Consider the following 18291-nt stretch of genomic DNA (forward strand, 5'->3'; position numbering starts at 1 on the left):
GAATGTTTATCTAGGAAGCAAAGCTAAAAGTAGCAATACACGTGCATGAAGGCTTCATACTATCAGGAGATGTAGGAAAATAGAAACTAAACACAAAAAAGCCTATCTTTGACCTTAGGTATCTATGTGTTAGAAAAGAATTAAGTGGATTAATGATATGTTTTTGGGTGGGCAGATTAAAATAGCTCATTTATATGATCTGTATGCTGATAATATAGGGATTACATATTTATGTAAGTTTCTGATATTAAATTTAGATAAATTTTCTGATGTTAGTGCAATTTGATGATAAGACTGGTGCTCCTGATTTCATATATTGCAAAATGACCTAGAACAGAAAAAAAGTAAAAATAAAACTCCCAAACAATACTTTATTAAGTGGGATGAATGTTAATGTCCTAATGACAGTCAAGCATTTGAGCTTGTGAGTATAACTAAGGGAGATAAACTACTATTGTTTTCCTAATTCATTTAAATTCATAATGAAACTACTAAAAATGCTTCCTTTCAAGTAAAATGGACATTTCTTTAGTTAAAGGTCAAATGCAAAAATCTGAAGTTTTACATTATATTTTCTAAAATTTACAGTAGAGTTTCTTTAAAGGAGGAAAATAAAAATGAAAGAAGTGAAATGTTTGGGGGAGGAAGAAAGGACTCTAAACACTGCATGAGCTGAAGTGTTGACAAAGAGTAACTTTCAGAAGTCAGTCCCATGCTAAAGGCCAAAAAATTAATCACATTTTTTTGAAAAAGTCTAATACCCAATTAGAAATGGCATTTACAAATTGCATCTGGTAACTTTGCAGTGAAACAAATGCTTCTCACCCTTGCAGGCTTTCATGGAAAGGCTTACAATATGGAGTATCAGTTGACTGGATTACATTAACATGGAATCACATGTAAGGCTTTTACTTTTTTGAGCAAAGGAAAGGTGATATATGTTAGTGAGAATGCCTTAGACTATTCCTTTGTTTAATTTGGTATTTTATGTTAGTTTATAGTAAAGATAGGGGAGAATAAATACATGGAGTTAGAAGAATACTTGTGCTGGGTATTGAAAATGCTAGAGGCATATGAAACAGGGACAAACAATATCGTGAAACAAGAAGGCTCTTTGCAGACATTGTTGGAGTTCCATGCTCATCACTAAGAAGGTGTGGGCTGACCAATTAGAAAATAATTCAATAACAGTAGGTTTAAATCAGTGATATTCACAAGCACTTTGTCCCTAATTCTCGTGTTTTAGCACTCTGGGGTAACACTGAACCAAGGACTCAATCCCATGGCACTAGGAACAATGATGAGTGCTGTTTTCCCTTCCTTTTCATCTCTCATCTCATGCAGAAGTATATTTTACTAGTAATTTCTATCTTTTAAACAAAGTTACTTTTCATTTAGGAATGTAAATCCTGTCAATTGTGTCTAATATTTTCCATCACAGCTCACTAGTGTCCCTTGACTGTCAGTAAGAAGCAGTGTTCCTTTTTCATTTTTTTTTTAGCCATAACGTTGAATGGCATCAGTCACTTTTCTACTTTCTAAACTCCAGATTGTATCTGCTATTATCTGCATGAATCTAGGGATTAACAAAATAAATATATATTAAGTGACTTATGTTTGTGCTATGATTTGAAAGTTTGTGTGGGTGATGTCATCATATATTGAAACCTAATCACCAAAGTGGTAATTAGGGCTCTGCTGTGAGATCGTAATTAATGCTCTAGGAATGAGGCTGTTGAGAGCTTCCTTTACTTTTCAGTACTTAAGTATACTGTAGAAAGTGCAGACTTAGAAATAAAGATCAAGCTCTCACCGCACACCAAATCTGACAGTATCTTCATCTTAGAGTTTCTAGTCTCCAAAACCAGGAGCAGTGCATTTTTTTTCTGTTTGAAAATAATACACCCAGGAATTTCATTATGGAAGCAAAGATAGGCCAGGACTTCCAGCCATTCTATATTGTTTTCTTTGCTTTAAATCTAAGGCAGAAATGGGTGCCAAAGGATCATTAGGACAAATGTATCCTTTCAGTTTGAAAGTTGGGGAAAATTTCTCAGAAAAAAAGTGATTAGGGAAAGATAGAAATCAAAAGGATAAACGGAGTAATCTTTTCTCTTTTAGGAATAGTATTACCAATGCATGGTAATTGCGTGATCAAATTAAAGGGAATAGGGCATAAAGTTCAGCAAGTATAAAAGAAAAGGGAGCCAGGCATTGTGCCTGGAGAATCTAATAAAAAAGTAGATGAATTCACAAGAGACTACAAAATATTGAAATAGTTGAGCAGGGGATATAACAGAAACTCAGTGGCTCTGAGGTAAAGAGATTGGTGGGTTAAGGTGATGGTGTTAAGGGCATATTTGAGACAGACTTGTATTGCTCTGTATTTGATTATTATGAAAGCAAGTAGTAGGTAGAGAAATATACTTTTTTCATTTCTTTATTGTCAGAGTGTAGAGAAAAAATTTTAATCTATTCTGACTACTTCATTTGTGTATGGGAATGACAGCACGTGATACTTAGGGAATTAATTATGCAAGAATTAGACTGCGAAGTCATGGCACATATGAATTCAAAATTCTGAGAGCATTTTTTTTTTTTTCAGGCAGGAGAGAAAGTATATTACTGAACTGCTGGCCTGTGGCCAAGATGATCCATGGCCATGCCCGGAGAGAAGGGAGAGAGAGAGAGAGAGTGACCCCCACCCAGCCCTGCCTTATATCTAGGGCAGGGGCAAGGGGTGTGGCTAGGTGAATTAGGATGTGACCTCAGGGAAAGGGGAGGTAACTGCCTCCAGGTCTGCAGGTTACCCAGGTAACTGGGTGGAGACTTAATGAGGTGGGGGCATCTACATGGAGCCCTCAGGGAGAGGACCTAACATTCCAACCTTTTAATAGTTATGAAAAAGGACGAAGACTCTCTCTGGCTGCTTCCTGCTGGCAAGGGGCATCGGCATTAGGGGTAAAAGGCAGAAATGTGGCCCCTCCTGGAGAAGGTGAGCAGCAGGGTCCCTTGGTGGTAGATGCCAGTCCTTGAATGAAGCCTGGAAGAAGTCTCATGAGGCAAGGGCTGGGCAAAAAAAAAAAAAAAAAAAAAAAAAAAAAAAAAAAAAAATTAAGGCAAAAGGAAGGGTTTAGGGCACAAAATTAAAAATTGGGTGACTTGGCTAGTTCTTACTCAGGTATGGACATTAGATGGACAAGCTACTATCTCTTGATCCCCCGGCTCTGATTAATTTTGAAAGGGCAAGACAAAGTGACTCCATTTTGGATGCAATCATTTTCCTCTTACTCCATTCCATGATACTTGTTCCCGGAACTGGCTGAGTCCCAGTGGTCTAGGTGCTTGTTGCTGGGATGGCTTGCTGCAGTTGGCATTCACAGGATTTGAACTCAGGGCCTGGGCACTGTCCCTGAGCACTTCTGCTCAAGGCTAGTACTCTACCACTCGAGCTCCACTTCCAGCATTTGTCTGGTAGGAGATAAGTCTCTTCAGCCATGCTTCCAGCCTGGCTCTTCGCTGGTTAGTTGGAGATGGAGTTTGAGATTTTCTGCCCGGGCTGGCTTCGAACTGCAATCCAAGGTGTCTTTGCCACAAAAGCCCTTTTTTATTTTCAATTAAAACAACAAGGAGACCAAGGGGACTAGAGCTTACCTGTACCTTGTCAAGAACTGACCAAATACTTGCCAGAATTCTGCAACGACAAAACTCAGTAGATGTGATGAGTTTTAGCACAGATATATAGCTAGATGGACATACTAAAAAATGACATTTACACAGACATACACACTGTGCACATAGGTTTTACAGTATGCAAAAATGAATTTCAGCAGTAGACTCTTTTGGAATTCCAATAGTAAATGACATTTTTTTTTGCCCAATATTTTAAAACCACGTGGTCGGTTAGAAAAACAATTTTGCTAGCAAGCAACAATTTTCAGATTATAAAATGAAGAAACCATATTTTGATAAACTCCAGTGGGATGCCATGTTGAGGGGGCTGGCAGGAGGACACAAACACACTAATAGAGAACACGTGGCATGGCATAATGACGCCTGAGCTGATGCCTGTTAAACCCAATATCCACCACGTGGTCAATGCTAGAGAAAAGAACTTTTAGATATCTTTGCTGACAAAGCACATTAGTGGTCAAGCCTCAGTTTCGGAGGTCTGTGAAAAGAGGCAGCTTTGTGAGCAAGGCACACAGGATGGTATGACTTGGGAATTTTATACAGTAAGCAAGTAAGCAGGAAGATGAGAGAGGGAGAAAAAGGAAGAGAAAGAGAGGAAAAGAGAAAGAGAGAGAGAGCCTGAATATAAGTGACTTCTGACCATTTACCATTGCAGTGGCAAAAACTGTATCTGTTTGAGTATTTCGAGCAGGCCTCATTGCACTGTCAAGAGGCGTGCTAGCAGTGTCCCGGCTCAGGTGTGACTGTGATGCAAAACCCAAAAAGCACGGGAGAGAGGCACCTGGTGAGTGGATGAGCTTACCGGGCAGAAGCGGCGGACAGAGCGGCAGAGAACTGGAGCAGCAGCAGTTTCACTCACCAGGGTAGACAAGTGGTGTGGAGGTGGAGGTGGAGGTGGAGGTGGATGTGGAGGCCAGCAATGGTATTAGTGAAAAGTGCCGCGTGGCGACCCGCAGCAGTTCGGTTTGCGGAAAAAGGGCCGTCAGGACTGGGGATACTCCCAGAAAAAGAAGAAAAATAGATGGGAATTCTGCCTGTCCTGACTCTTAAGACCCATCCGAGTCACGGGCACCATATATGTTAGGTTTTTAAAGTAGGTAGCCGGTAAAGGAGAACGCTATGCGGTATTCAGGCAGGAGAGAAAGTTTATTACCGAACTGCTGGCCTGTGGCCAAGATGATCCATGGCCATGCCCGGAGAGAAGGGAGAGAGAGAGCCTGATAGCATTTTTATTAGTGTATATTAATTGTAAAAAGAGGTTTTACTGTGGCATTTTACACACTCATACATTTTACTTTAATCAGATGAATATCCTCTATTGCTCATACTCTCTTTTATATTTCTCCTGCCATCCCCCATTTTCAACAGCTTCCAGGTGATTTCTATATGCTACTTTCATATATTTTGGCATAACTCAACTCTCATCATTCAATTTCCCTATTACCATTCCCATCATTACTGCAAATAGGCCAAAATTTGCAATCATGTTACATGTACATATGTATGTATGTTGAGATGCCTATATGCACAAATATGTCAATGTCTACATGCATAGGCATATTTATGTGTACACACACATATACACATTTGTGTGTGTATACATGCAACACACATATGTGCACAAATGTATATATACACATATATGCACCTGTGGGTTTATATGATTTATATCCACATCCTGCATATGGGAGTAAATCTGTGATCTGTGTTCTTCTGAGCCTGATTTTGTTTAACCTGATGATCTCCATTTCCATCCATTTGCAGCAAATGACATGATTTCATTCTTCTTTATAAATGAATAAATCTCCATTGTTCATATACACCATCTATTTTTTTTAAATCCTCAGAAGTTGAAAGTTATCTAGCCCAATTCCATAGGTTAAGCTAATGTGAATAATGATGTGACAATGGTGCACGAGTGTTTTCATTATATATTAATGTACATTTTTTCAAATTTATGCCCCAAATTAGTATCTACTATCAATGTGTTACCAAATTTGCCAATTGACAAATGGGCAAGTTGATTGAATAGACAATTCCTGGAGGATGAATCCCGAATGACCAATATAAAGAAACGTTCACCCTTCCTAACCATAAAGCAAATACAAATGAAAAGGTTATTATGATTTTATCTCACCCACAGTCAGAGTGACTACCATCAAGCAAACAAACAATGAATGCAAGTGACGAGGTGTGTTTGAGGGGACAGGGATCCTTATAAACTATTGGTGGAAATGTGAATTCATACAACCAGTATGGAAATTGGTATGGAAGATCCTTAAACATTGAAAGAGAGGTCTTTCAGCACTTTCCTGCATCTGGACTGAGGATTCAAGGCAAGTGTTTCTTCTACTGCATCGCATGTGAGTGTGAATCATTAAAGAACTTGAGGGAAACAAACTGAAATTCACCTCCGCTATGTATGCCTTGTTCGCTCATCATTCTCTGCACAGGGGCCTTCTGCATCCTGATCTTGCAGTGCTGTTGGTGTTTTGTGAGATTTAAGAGCCAGAGAAGACCCCATCATGTATTCAGGGGGCTTAATTACAGGGACAGACTCTTAAGGACATCTGTTCAGTATCTCTGCCTCAGAACAGATTAGTTTTCCTGTATCATTCGGAAGCTAGGAGAGGTTATTCTCCCACCCCTGTGTTCCTGACGTTATGACTCAATCACTCACTCCTTCCACAGGTTCTATTAATTTACTCGTTAGCCATTTCTCTGATTTAATGTAAAAGTCTAAATGAACTTGTAGCTAGTATTTTGGTCTTCATTGTGTTTCTGTAATGTCTTCAGGGAAAGTCAAACCTTTATTTTCTTAGCAGATATTTAATTGTATTAAGAAATTACTTCATGATCTTTTACGCAAATCTACGATTTTACTAGTTAAATGTATCCTCCAAGCTTTCTTTTCATATATATTTCTCAGTGCTTGATTTCTGCGTGAATAAATACATAGGGCTCTAGAACTTCTACTATTAACTTTCTTTTCTTTTGTATTTCATGCAGTATTTTAGTTTTATGAGGCTCTTGGAATGGAGCTTTATGTTCCAGTTATTTTTCTGACTCCCCTAGAGTAGAAGAAAAGGGCTTGATTCATTGTCATGGAATATGTAATTCTATTATTGTGACCAAAGATAAGTTTCGACCAACACATCATGGAATATGTAATTCTATTATTGTGACCAAAGATAAGTTTCGACCAACACATCTATTCTATCAACACATCAACACCATCAACTTTTCTGTCTTTCCCTTATAATCTATTTTATCACAGCTCTTTCACTCTGTCCAGGAGTAGTCAAGTCACAGTGGTTTGTTCTAAGTATATTTGAAAACTATTCTAAAATTTATCAATCCCCTAGAAATAGATGCGCTATTGATTTATGCAATAATTACATAACTAATTCCATTACCTCATCTCCAAGTTAACAGTACCGAAGTCTCCTATTTACTTATTGCCACTGAATGATGTGGAGAGTCTTTCTTCACAGAGGATTAGTGTCATGTCTGAATTGAAAGGGCTACTTAGCCTGAAATACTGCCCTTATGTTAAAGAACATTTAGCTCAATTTGTCTCTTGTTCAACAGAAATTCATGGTCAGTGGAGATTAATAGTGTATTTTGCAATTTATTTGACTTCATTCTTACCTGATCTAACATCCCTGTTGGGCTCCATGACGGGGCCCTATAGAAAGCTACTCCATTAAGCAATCCTGCTGTGATGGTTTTAGGTTTTTGAAGTTAAGTGCATTTCTGCAATATATATCCACAGGTTTGGGAAGAATATTTATAGATCTGTAGTAAGCTGGTCAACCAGAGAAACAGATTTCTACCAGTGTACTATTCACTTCAATTATTTTTTTAATCACATCTTCCATCATTAGTCCTGTAACCTGCCACAGTTGTGCTCTTTAGTTAATGGCCTAATTTTTTTTTGCAGGGCTTTTAAAGTAACTTTTAAAATTATATGAACTAAGATAAGATTAAGGAATGTTGGATAAAACAGTGAAAAAGTTGCTCAGCAACCAAGGACTTTTGAAAACTGAATTAATTGGATACAGAATTTAGCAAACCAGGGAGATTATGTGTGTGGCATTCTGATGGGATGAAATTGTATAATGAAAGGTTGCATGCCATAACTTTTATTTTATTTTATTTTTATTTTCTTTCTTTTTTTAATTTTTTTTCAAATTTTTATTATCAAACTGATGTACAGAGAGGTTACAGTTTCATACGTTAGGCATTGGATACATTTCTTGTACTGTTTGTTACCTTGTCCCTCATGCCACCCTCCCTCCCCCCCTTTCCCTCCCCCCCCCAGGTGTTCAGTTCACTTACACCAAACAGTTTTGCAAGTATTGCTTTTGTAGTTGTTTCTCTTTTTTTGCCCTGTGTCTCTCCAATTTGATATTCCCTTTGAATTTCCTACTTCCAATACCAGTAAACACGGTTTCCAATATACTCAGATAAGATTACAGAGATAGTGTAGGTACAACCACAGGAAGGTGATACAAGAACATCAATAATAGAAACTACACATACACATAGGACAGTGAAAGTAGTTACAACTGTGATATAACAATTGTTTCCATAACATGGAGTTCATTTCACTTAGCATCATCTTATGTGTTCCTAAGGGTATAGCTATTGGGCCTTGTGATGCTCTGCTATGGCTTGCCTAAACCTGTACTAATTATTCCCAATAAGGGAGGCCATAGAGTAAGAACACATATCATTCAAGAAATGAAGCTCATCAATTTCATTATGTCTATAATACAGCACAAGCCTTCCAAGTCTCAAATACTTAAGCAGAAGCTTGGTCAGAGATGATGAGCTTAACAGCAAGAACATGTGAACAGAATTGATATATAAGAATATATATATATATATTCTGCATATGCATATAAGTATATATACATAATATATAATCTGTAATGTATCATTGTGACTGAAGATAAGGTAACTGATTTTGAGTTTCAAAGTCTTGCAGTGCATCCCTGTGGGAATAGCACAGCATAATTTTTGGCTCTCTTGTTATCTGCATTGTCTTACTAGAATGAGAACAGCCGGGCCACAGAAAACTTACGAGTCTTGCTCTCTCTTCTCCCTTCTTATCATATGACCAGTATATTCTGAGTACAGAGTGTTCTTCAGCTCTAGTTCTAGATTAAATTGGATGTGGAATAAACCAATTGCGGCCTCATGTTGGATAAAAATGTAAGAAATAAACAATTACTGTTATAAACCATAGCACATTCACCACTTTCAAACAACCAGCATATCGCTACTCAGATATACCAACCACATCAAGACCACACTGGCATGTAGTAAGCAATCACTGAATAATTGCCAATTGCAAGTCATATCTAATACAGCATGTATTATTATTACTAATTATTATTAATTATTGTAATAAGCATTTAGTATTACCCCAGCAGAAGATTGTAATTATTTATGGGAGTTAATATATGCTGTTATTCCTAAAAAGTGAACTTACAGCATACTCTTAGAAAATAAGAGTAACATGATCATATCATCTAAATAATAAAACTCTAATACAATTGAAATTATTCAGTGGTGTATTTCAGTCATAGCCAAGGATTACTGACAGACAGCAAGAGCTCAAAGACTGCAGGAACTAGATCTCACTTGAAGTTCTCAGGGAAAATGGCCACAATAACAGTTTGATATTTATAGTTTTGTATACCAAAATAGACAAAAAAATAAGTTTTAAATGTTTAGGATTCAAGCTTTGGAGTGTTCAACTAAGTCTACAGTGGGTCCTATGTTGGTTCAGTATTAAAAGTTTCTTCAAGCAATGTAAATACTGTAAATCTGAACACATACTTTAGGGAACATTTCGAGTATTTCATGCAAAGAGATGCTATTAGGTGTTCAGATCATTTAATGGTTTGCAGATATGTCAGAAGTTTTGTGATTTGGCACAAAATCTGCTACTATACATTATTATTCTTTAAATCTATATCATATCATGAACAACCAACTAAAATATAATTATTTGTTTTCTTTTGTTGATTCTGGGGTTTGCACTAAGGGCCTAGATGCTGTCCCTGAGCTTCTTTTGCTCAAAGCTAGCACTCTACCACGTGAGCCACAGCTCCTCTTCTGGATATGTTTTGATAATTTATTGGAGATATGTGTTTCAAAGGCTTTAAACTGTGATCCTCAGCTCTCAGCCTCTTGTGTAGCATGACCCAAGTGCATGACTTATTTTTTTCTTTTAAAAATGATTTTTACTACAATAGTATAACTGTGAATCAGTGGCTCACACTTATGACCCCTGCTACTTTGGAGGCTGAGATCCAAAGGATAGCTGTGTAAAGCAGTCCTACTCTGGAAAATCCAAGATACCACATCTTCAAAAAGCTGAAAATGAATAAAGAACGTGTGAAAATCTGGGATAGAGTTGTGACTCAAGTAATAAAGTGCCCTCTGAGCAAGCAAACCAAACAGGCTTGAGGACCTGAGTGTAAACCTTGGTATTGACATACACACTAATTTAAGTGTGTGTGTTTGTGAGTGAGTGTGTGTGTGTGTGTGTGTGTGTGTGTGAGAGAGAGAGAGAGAGAGAGAGAGAGAGAGAGAGAGAGAGAGAATCAGCCCCAGAAAAGATGACCAACAAACTAAATGAATACTAGGGTACATAGTTTGAAGTTCTCAAAATGGTGTTCATTTGATAGTAAGATAAAGAAGCGGGAGAATGCCTATTTTTCTAGCCCTCTCCATCCCCTGTAGCAACTGAAGGTTTTGGTTTATATATTTTATCTGTTGAAATTAATTTATGTTATCTCTACATAGACATGTTTTAATATTGCATTTTTGTGTTTAGCCTACACAAATGTTTGTGTGTGCATTCCAATGTGTTGATGCCCATAGTTTCTCGTAAATGCACTAACTTGAAGAGAGAACTGAGGATAAATGGACCTTAACAATGGCAAGACCACATTCTGACAAGAGTTCCAAGTTGGAATCCTGGGTCTCTCAATGCAAGTGAATTAGCTCATGATGGCCCAGAGCTGCTTGTCAGAGGTTCTATCCAGGTTTGCAGAACGAATGTGTTTGCTGGGGATCATGGAAAATGATGTCCTCTCCTCACTGAGTTGAGATCCATTGCGAGGCAGCACAAGGACCAACAATCCTAGGGGCAAGGCTATGATGGGACGAGCTTAGAGCGAGGGAAGCAGGTGGCATGAGAGAACCTAGAAAACAATTTATAGGATTCTGTGCTCACCTCTACCTTTTCATTGTTAATTTCTCTATTACTGATTCCAAACTCTCTTTTATCATTTGTGGTAGATGAATCTTACTTTTACATATTGCTTGGGAGAGATAATAGGGTTTAGGAGATTGTATTGTGTTGTTTTGCTTTTTTTTTTTTTTGGTAATATTAAAGCGTGACCTCAGGAATTTGCACTTTCTAGGCATGTACCACATTTCTTGAGACAAATTACCAGCCCTCTTTGCTTTTATCTTTTACGCAGAGGGTTAGTGCTTTGGTCCATGGCTGGCATCTCACCTTGATCCTCCTGCCTGTATCTTCAGAATAGCGGAGATTAACAGCATGAACCACCATGCTTGGCTCCAGGAGATAATATTATGGGGTAGATACCATTTCCTCTGAATAATTAAGAGTTTCAATCCTCAGGAGCAGTGATCGGCTTTATCACATTGAATTAACTTTTCATTCATTTATTCATGAAATAATTCTAATATACTTATTAAATCATTTCCTTGTGCCAGATACCCTGCAGGGGGCTGAGAAGAAAGTAGTGACTAATCATAGTTTCCAGACTTGAAAGAGTTTACAGTGATGAATCACTACATTCTCCTGGAAATTAAATCCTAACCACTCCTCACATTTACTAAATCACTATATATTCAGAGCAGGTGTTAGTGAGCTCTTTTGTTGATCTTACTTTTTATTCTTTTGAGGCAGGGTCTTGCCAAGAAGCAAAAACTAGCCTTGAACTCACGATCCTCCTACCTTAGGCTCCAGAGTACTGGGATTATGGGCACATTCAGTTTTATAGAGTTCTTCTAAATCCTAAATACAAGTCTGTTACAATCACTGTCATCTCTATTTCTATCTATCTATCTATCTATCTATCTATCTATCTATCTATCTATCTGAATATATATATGCACATACATACATATATATGTATATTTTATGTATGTGCATATATTTATATCTCAGAGGATGATACTTGGAGAGTAATTAATAGCTCTAGAGATAAGAAAGCCAAAAATACAAATGTTTAGCTAAATAGTCTTATAGCTACTAGAGATACAGGAAAGTCCCCAGTGGTGTTAAACCAGACAGGGGACTTGATTTGATGTATACTCTGTGTTATAACTCAGTCTTCACTGACTCTGAATTACAAATGAAGGGGGGAGGTCTCTTTGTCTGCTTGAAGGGGTATGCTTTTATCTATATCTTAATAGCCATCAATTTATATATTTTTATATACTTCTGTCTTAATATTTACAAATTTAAATATAAGCTTAGACTGAGAAAATGAAAATCATGAAAGTGGTTAATAAAATCTTAGTAAAATAGAGAAATGGTAAATATACATCAACTAAAATCCCTCCACGACTGAAATTAACCATGCTTGAAATAAAAATGTTAAATTAAACAAGAACATACCTTTGGAAACTTTTCTGTTCTTCAGATTAGAAGTTAATAAAGGAAGAGATCCTAGGTTTCTTGCTAGTTTTTTGTTAGTAGTAGCTTATTAGTAAACAAAACCATAATTCTTTTTCTTTTCTCTATATTTTTCTATCTTTTCCTTCCTTCCCTATTTTCTTCTTTCCCTCCTTCCGTCCCTCCTTTCTTTCCTTCAATCTTCATATGCCCTGTTCATATATGCACACCATTTTCTGACCAGTATTCTACCCTTTCATTTAATTTTTAGTACATGTTAATTGTTCAAAATAGATTTTATTGCCATACTTGTATATCCAGGATATGAATCAGGTGGACCCCTAGTTTACTCTCACTTCCACATTCCCTTATTCCCTACTGTTCAACAGCTTAAATGAGTTTCTTTTCTTAATTTTAAACTTTATTCTAAAGGCAATTTAAAGAGGGGTTCAGTTACATAACTCAGGTAATGAGTGCACTCCTTTTTGAACAGTGTTATCCTTCCCTCAGTTATATCCAGTTTTTCCCCTCCTGATCCCCTTCCTCAAATTGTATGGTTCATTTACAACAGTGTCTGAAGTGAGTGTCATTGCTGAATTGATTCACCCTTTGTCCCACCGTATCTGTGCTTTCCCTTCCCCTCCCAAATCAGATAAACAAGACAAAAGGTACAGAATAAAGAACAGCAATAAAATGGGATAACCTGGAAAAATAACTGCCATCAGTGTAATAAAAAACCTCTTGTTTCAATTTCTTGGAGTTCATTTTGATAGGCATAATTTTTTACCGTCATTTGCACATAGCTATTGAGCCCCTGTGATCTTTTCCTAATAATATCTTCCTTTGTTCTCACTGTGTGCATATTTAGAGTACCATTTATTTAATCATGTCCAATTGTAATTATTTGTCTTTTACTATCCATTGGATTTATTTGTAGATAGTTTCCTTTTGCTATATTCTAGGACAATTTACTGGATATTCTCAGAATTCATGATAAGAGGTAATGTTTTGCCTTAGCCTTCAATGTGATTGCAATCTGATAGAGTTATTTTTATTCTTTTAAACTATGGCCTCTAGTAAGAAATGTTTATGTATCACTTTTCAGTATGTGAAATGCCATCCTTGTGTTTTCTCTTCATCCTAAGAGAAGAATTGTAGATAGCAGGCTTGTCCTTCCTATGTTAACAAACTCTGTATTCTAGTTTACTCTATCTTGTCCTAAGCATTTGTAACCTAATTAATGATCTCCTAGCTTATGGTTTTAAAAGGAGTTGGCTTAAGAGGGGAGATATGTATGGAACTGTAATAAATTTTAGATCAGAAGAGATAAATGTACAAGCTTGATATACAAATAAAACATTTCAAGAGAGGGACAAAAGTCAAGATAAGTGAGAATAGAGTGCAGGTAAGAAAACTTATATTTCAGGTCAGTATAAAAGGTAAACTGTTCATTTATTTTTAATATTAAGTAGAGAACATGATATAAATAATGGAAAAACAAAGACTGGGTAATGTATGTAGGAAGCAGCAATGTGAAAGGTAACAATATGTAATTTTGTATTATCCTACTTGTATTGGACATCTTAACATTTTTGAGGAGGGAAATATGACAGGCATAATTGTATCTTCAGAAAACCCTTAAGTTAAGAGAAGGGAGGGTGATCATGAATGCTTTGAGAATAGAAGCTTTCAGAAGCCAGATAAAACTGTAGAGATAATGAGGTCTTACAACGAAACAGCCAATAGAGAAGAAATAGATTTAGTGCATATTGAGGAGGGGATTAAGACATTTTCATTATCTGGGTAATAAGAAAGGAGTGACAAGAAACTACCACATCTTCTTTTAGATAGGTCAGGCATTCTTCCTTGGAAAGGAAGACTTAAACACAAGTGAGTCTCCCAGGCTTGAGGGACAGATGGACCTAGAGGGAGAAGGGAGAAAAATAGACATCTGTTTATTTTTTGTACTGAAAAATGAATGCATATATGTCTATCACAAAAGTTCAATTTCTCAATAGTAGCACTAAGAAAACTCTCAGGCTTCTGTTATCAAAAGCTGGTAATTTAAGTTCAGACAGGAAACCTGTAAGGTTTTGTAATCTAAATCTTCACTTAATAACCATATGCACTAAATTGTCCTACACACAGAAAATAAGAAGAGATACAAGGAAATGGAAATGAATTATATTTGATCTATAATCCTTCAGATGGAAATGGTAATATCAAAATGGAACCAATTTCTTGCATTTTCCAGTTATTCTGTATTCCTACAGCTTTCATGTCTGTTTTTAGATGGAGTTGTGTGGGTTTTCTCAGAAGAAAATTTCATGACCTGAAGAGTAGATAGAGATTTTAGGAAGTGTACATCTTTGGGAACATTAAGATATTGACTACCTAATAAGTAAGGCTTGAACAAGATCAAATGTCAAGAACTTAGCTAATGAGAATCTACATGTACATATTAAATTAATACATTCTTAAAAGGCAAAGTTTTTGTAGTATAAATTTTGAAAACCAGAGTAAACCAGAAAGGAAAACTTCAGATGCCACCAAGAGGCTTACAAGATTACAATGGGGATATCCCTCCTTTTAGAGAAGAGTTAGTAATTCTTGCTCCTTTTCTTTTGTAATTTAATTTTATTGTCAAAGTTATGTTCAGAGGGGTTACAGTTACATATGTAAGGTAGAGAGCATATTTCTTGTCATGCTTTTTTCTCCTACCTTCTTTACCACCCCCTCCCCCAGTTGTACAGTTAATTTCCAACATGCTGTCTTGTGAGTATTGCTGTTGCATTGGTTAACTCTTTATCCTTTGTCTCACTATTTTGATGTTCCTCTTCCCTTCCCCAATTCAGAAAAACATATATATGTATATATATGTACATATATATAATACCTAAGTAATGAAATCAAATCTACATATGATCCTATAAGATGATGCCAAATGAAATGAACTCCAACATAGGGAAACAAGAGGATTTTTCATTATTATTATTTTTAATGTACCATGTGAAATTACTTTCTTTATTTGTCATTAACTTTTTCTAAGAAGACCTATGCTAGGTCATCTGAGAACAACTTATGGTTTGTACGGATTTGATGAAACATGATGAGGTTCAGAATCTCCATAAGAGATTGACAACCAGCATATATTTTGTAACCAAGGCTAGAATTTATTTCCTCAAATTGCATGATTTGAGAAAAGAGTATTAAACATTGTATTCTTGATTTTATTGATTTTGCTTGTTTTGTCTGCTCATATGAGGTGGGAGCATTTGTCATATATGCTTGCATTCTCTGTGACCATCATGGTAATGGGACCAGAATATGATCTTAACAGATGTTTGCAGAATTGATAATGTATATAATCTCCTGACCAGTATAGACATAGAGTACAAAAATATCATTTTCTGGTCCTTCCTTCCTTCCTTCCTTCCTTCCTTCCTTCCTTCCTTCCTTCCTTCCTTCCTTCCTTCCTTCCTTCCTTCCTTCCTTCCTTCCTTTCTTCCTTCCTTTCTTCCTTCCTCCCTCCCGCCTTCCCTTTCCCTTCCCCCTTCCCTTTCCCTTTCCCTTTCCCTTCCCTTTCCTTCCTTCCTTCCTTTCTTCCTTTAGTGCTACAGAGTATTGAGACAAGGATGTTGTTTATGTTAAGCAGATGCTTTACCACTGAGATACATCTGAAGTTCTTCATATATGTATTCCAATAGAGAAAAACAATATTTTCTATTGGCTTTTGTTTTGTTTGTGGTAGAAGAACTCTGGGTAGTTATAACTTCTCTTGTAAGTTTCATTGCATCTGAGGCTTAAGTTGATGTGATTGGAATGAATTAGTAATTGCACATGTACCAATAAATCGAGAATGATGTATTACTCAGGAATTGCTAGGCTTTGTGTGAGCTGAATGGCCTAAGAATGAAAGGGAGAAGGAGTCTTGTTCAATGCCTTAAAATGAATAAGCAATTTTTCACTTGTTCTAGGAATTTCCTGGGAGGAAACTTTGGGCTTTTCCATTCGTACAGGCAGTTGGCTTTTTGGCTGTTAGAGTGCATTGGACTATATTTTATAGGTATTTTTATGTTGTGTTGTCCTATTCACAAAATTCTTCTCATTGAAACCTGAAATGCATGGAGGGTCTAAGGACACTGTAACCTCACAGTATTTAACACAATCAGAAGCAAAATGCTGTATGACATTTGATTCGTACATGGACAATATGACCACAAATGAAATGGCAGCTATTAAAAATAATGCTATTTAAAAGCAATACAGAGCAATAAAATTTCAATCCACTATTAGTGGTAATTACAGTGTCACTCACTTCCCCTACATTTTACTAACCAGTTGGTGGTAAATTTGAACATGGTTTAGGGGAGGATTTGAGTTAGGAGGTAGGGCAGCTGCTAGCTTGTTCCTACATTGGCACTTGCAATTACTTTTTTTTTTTTAATAGTGACCTCTAGTTTAAATTTATGTGTCTCACTTAAATGTCAAACAAGCTAAGTGGTGCATTTCATTAATGAAAAATTAATGAAAACCTTGGGTTGGCATGCACTACTTGTTTACAATACATATAATTCATTAGGAAGACATCCATCAAGCAAGGTCTTGGCATGGGTCTGGTGGCGTTGTACGTGGCTTTATTTTCTTCCTTCCAGTTAATGAAAGTGCAAGGCTGGGGAAAAGTACACATAAAACAGATTTAATGAGTCTTTGGGGAAGTTTTATCGAATAGGTTACATGAGCCATAAATATCGCATGCAAAATCTATTTGGTTCAAATTATTTAGGATTAGAAACAGCTATAATTTCATTTTATAATCAGAAAGTGCTCAAGTATTTAGACCAATAACTTAATTCCAGGCAAATATCCCACATTCTTTTTGGAGCCTTGTAATTAATTGGGTTCAATTTTGAACAAATCACTTTAGGATGTGAGAACATGAATTCATTTCTCCCTAAATGGATGGGAAACTGTAGACTATATCCCCGGATAAAATGTATGATCATTTATTTTCCAAAAGCCTTCAAATATTGAAGATTATTTATGTGTCTATCTTGATGGGTACAGCTTCACTGATCCCGATAATAATCTGATTAAAATGTATGATAGAAAATTTCTAAAAATCACTTCAAAGCAAAGCTTTCTCAAACAGAATAGTTAATCAATATTTAAATGGCTGAGCGTCTCAATAGTTTCCTCTGTTTTATGTTTTTAATAGACTAGTTAGCCTATTTAGTTGGACAAATAAAATGGTTTCCTTGTGGAATTTCCATACATGCACATAAAATACTTTATTTCACACTTCCATTTGTTTCCTCACCCATTTTCCATTTTTTTACATGTCCGTGGTAGATTTTGTTTTGAACTTTCATGTCTTTTTTCCCCTTTCTGTAGATTTCACATATTATTCAAAACATATTTTTGTGAGTCTGGATTATTTCACTTACCATGATGATCCCTGTTTCTCTTACTCTTGCTTCCCAGTATTTGTGGTTCTTTTTATTATTTCCAGTCATGACAATAGGTACTGGAGGGAAAACAAATCATGCAGACTCCATGAGGACATGCACTTAGCCCTGTTGTCTCAGTTTATACCAAAGGGGCAGTTACACAGAGAAGGCGCCAACATGTGAGTTTCGTAGATGGAAAAAGAACAAAGTAGTCATTCTTTGAGAAATGTCCTCAACAAATCAAGATTATATCCCGATTGCTCCCTACCTGTCTTATTTTCTTAGCAGGATGTCACATCTAATGTAATCCAGTCAGTACTGGTAGAGAATTTCAATGTCCTTGATGAATTGAAATCAATTCTCCTTACTTCTTACTGCTCTCATAGCAGTTTCACCACAAACTAAGGGTATCAGAATGGCAGCCACCAACCTACACAGTGCCTGTCATCATCAAAAAGTGATAGTCATCCACAGACT

This window comes from Perognathus longimembris, chromosome 14 (assembly GCF_023159225.1).
Source record: "Perognathus longimembris pacificus isolate PPM17 chromosome 14, ASM2315922v1, whole genome shotgun sequence".
Taxonomy (NCBI): Eukaryota; Metazoa; Chordata; class Mammalia; order Rodentia; family Heteromyidae; genus Perognathus; species Perognathus longimembris.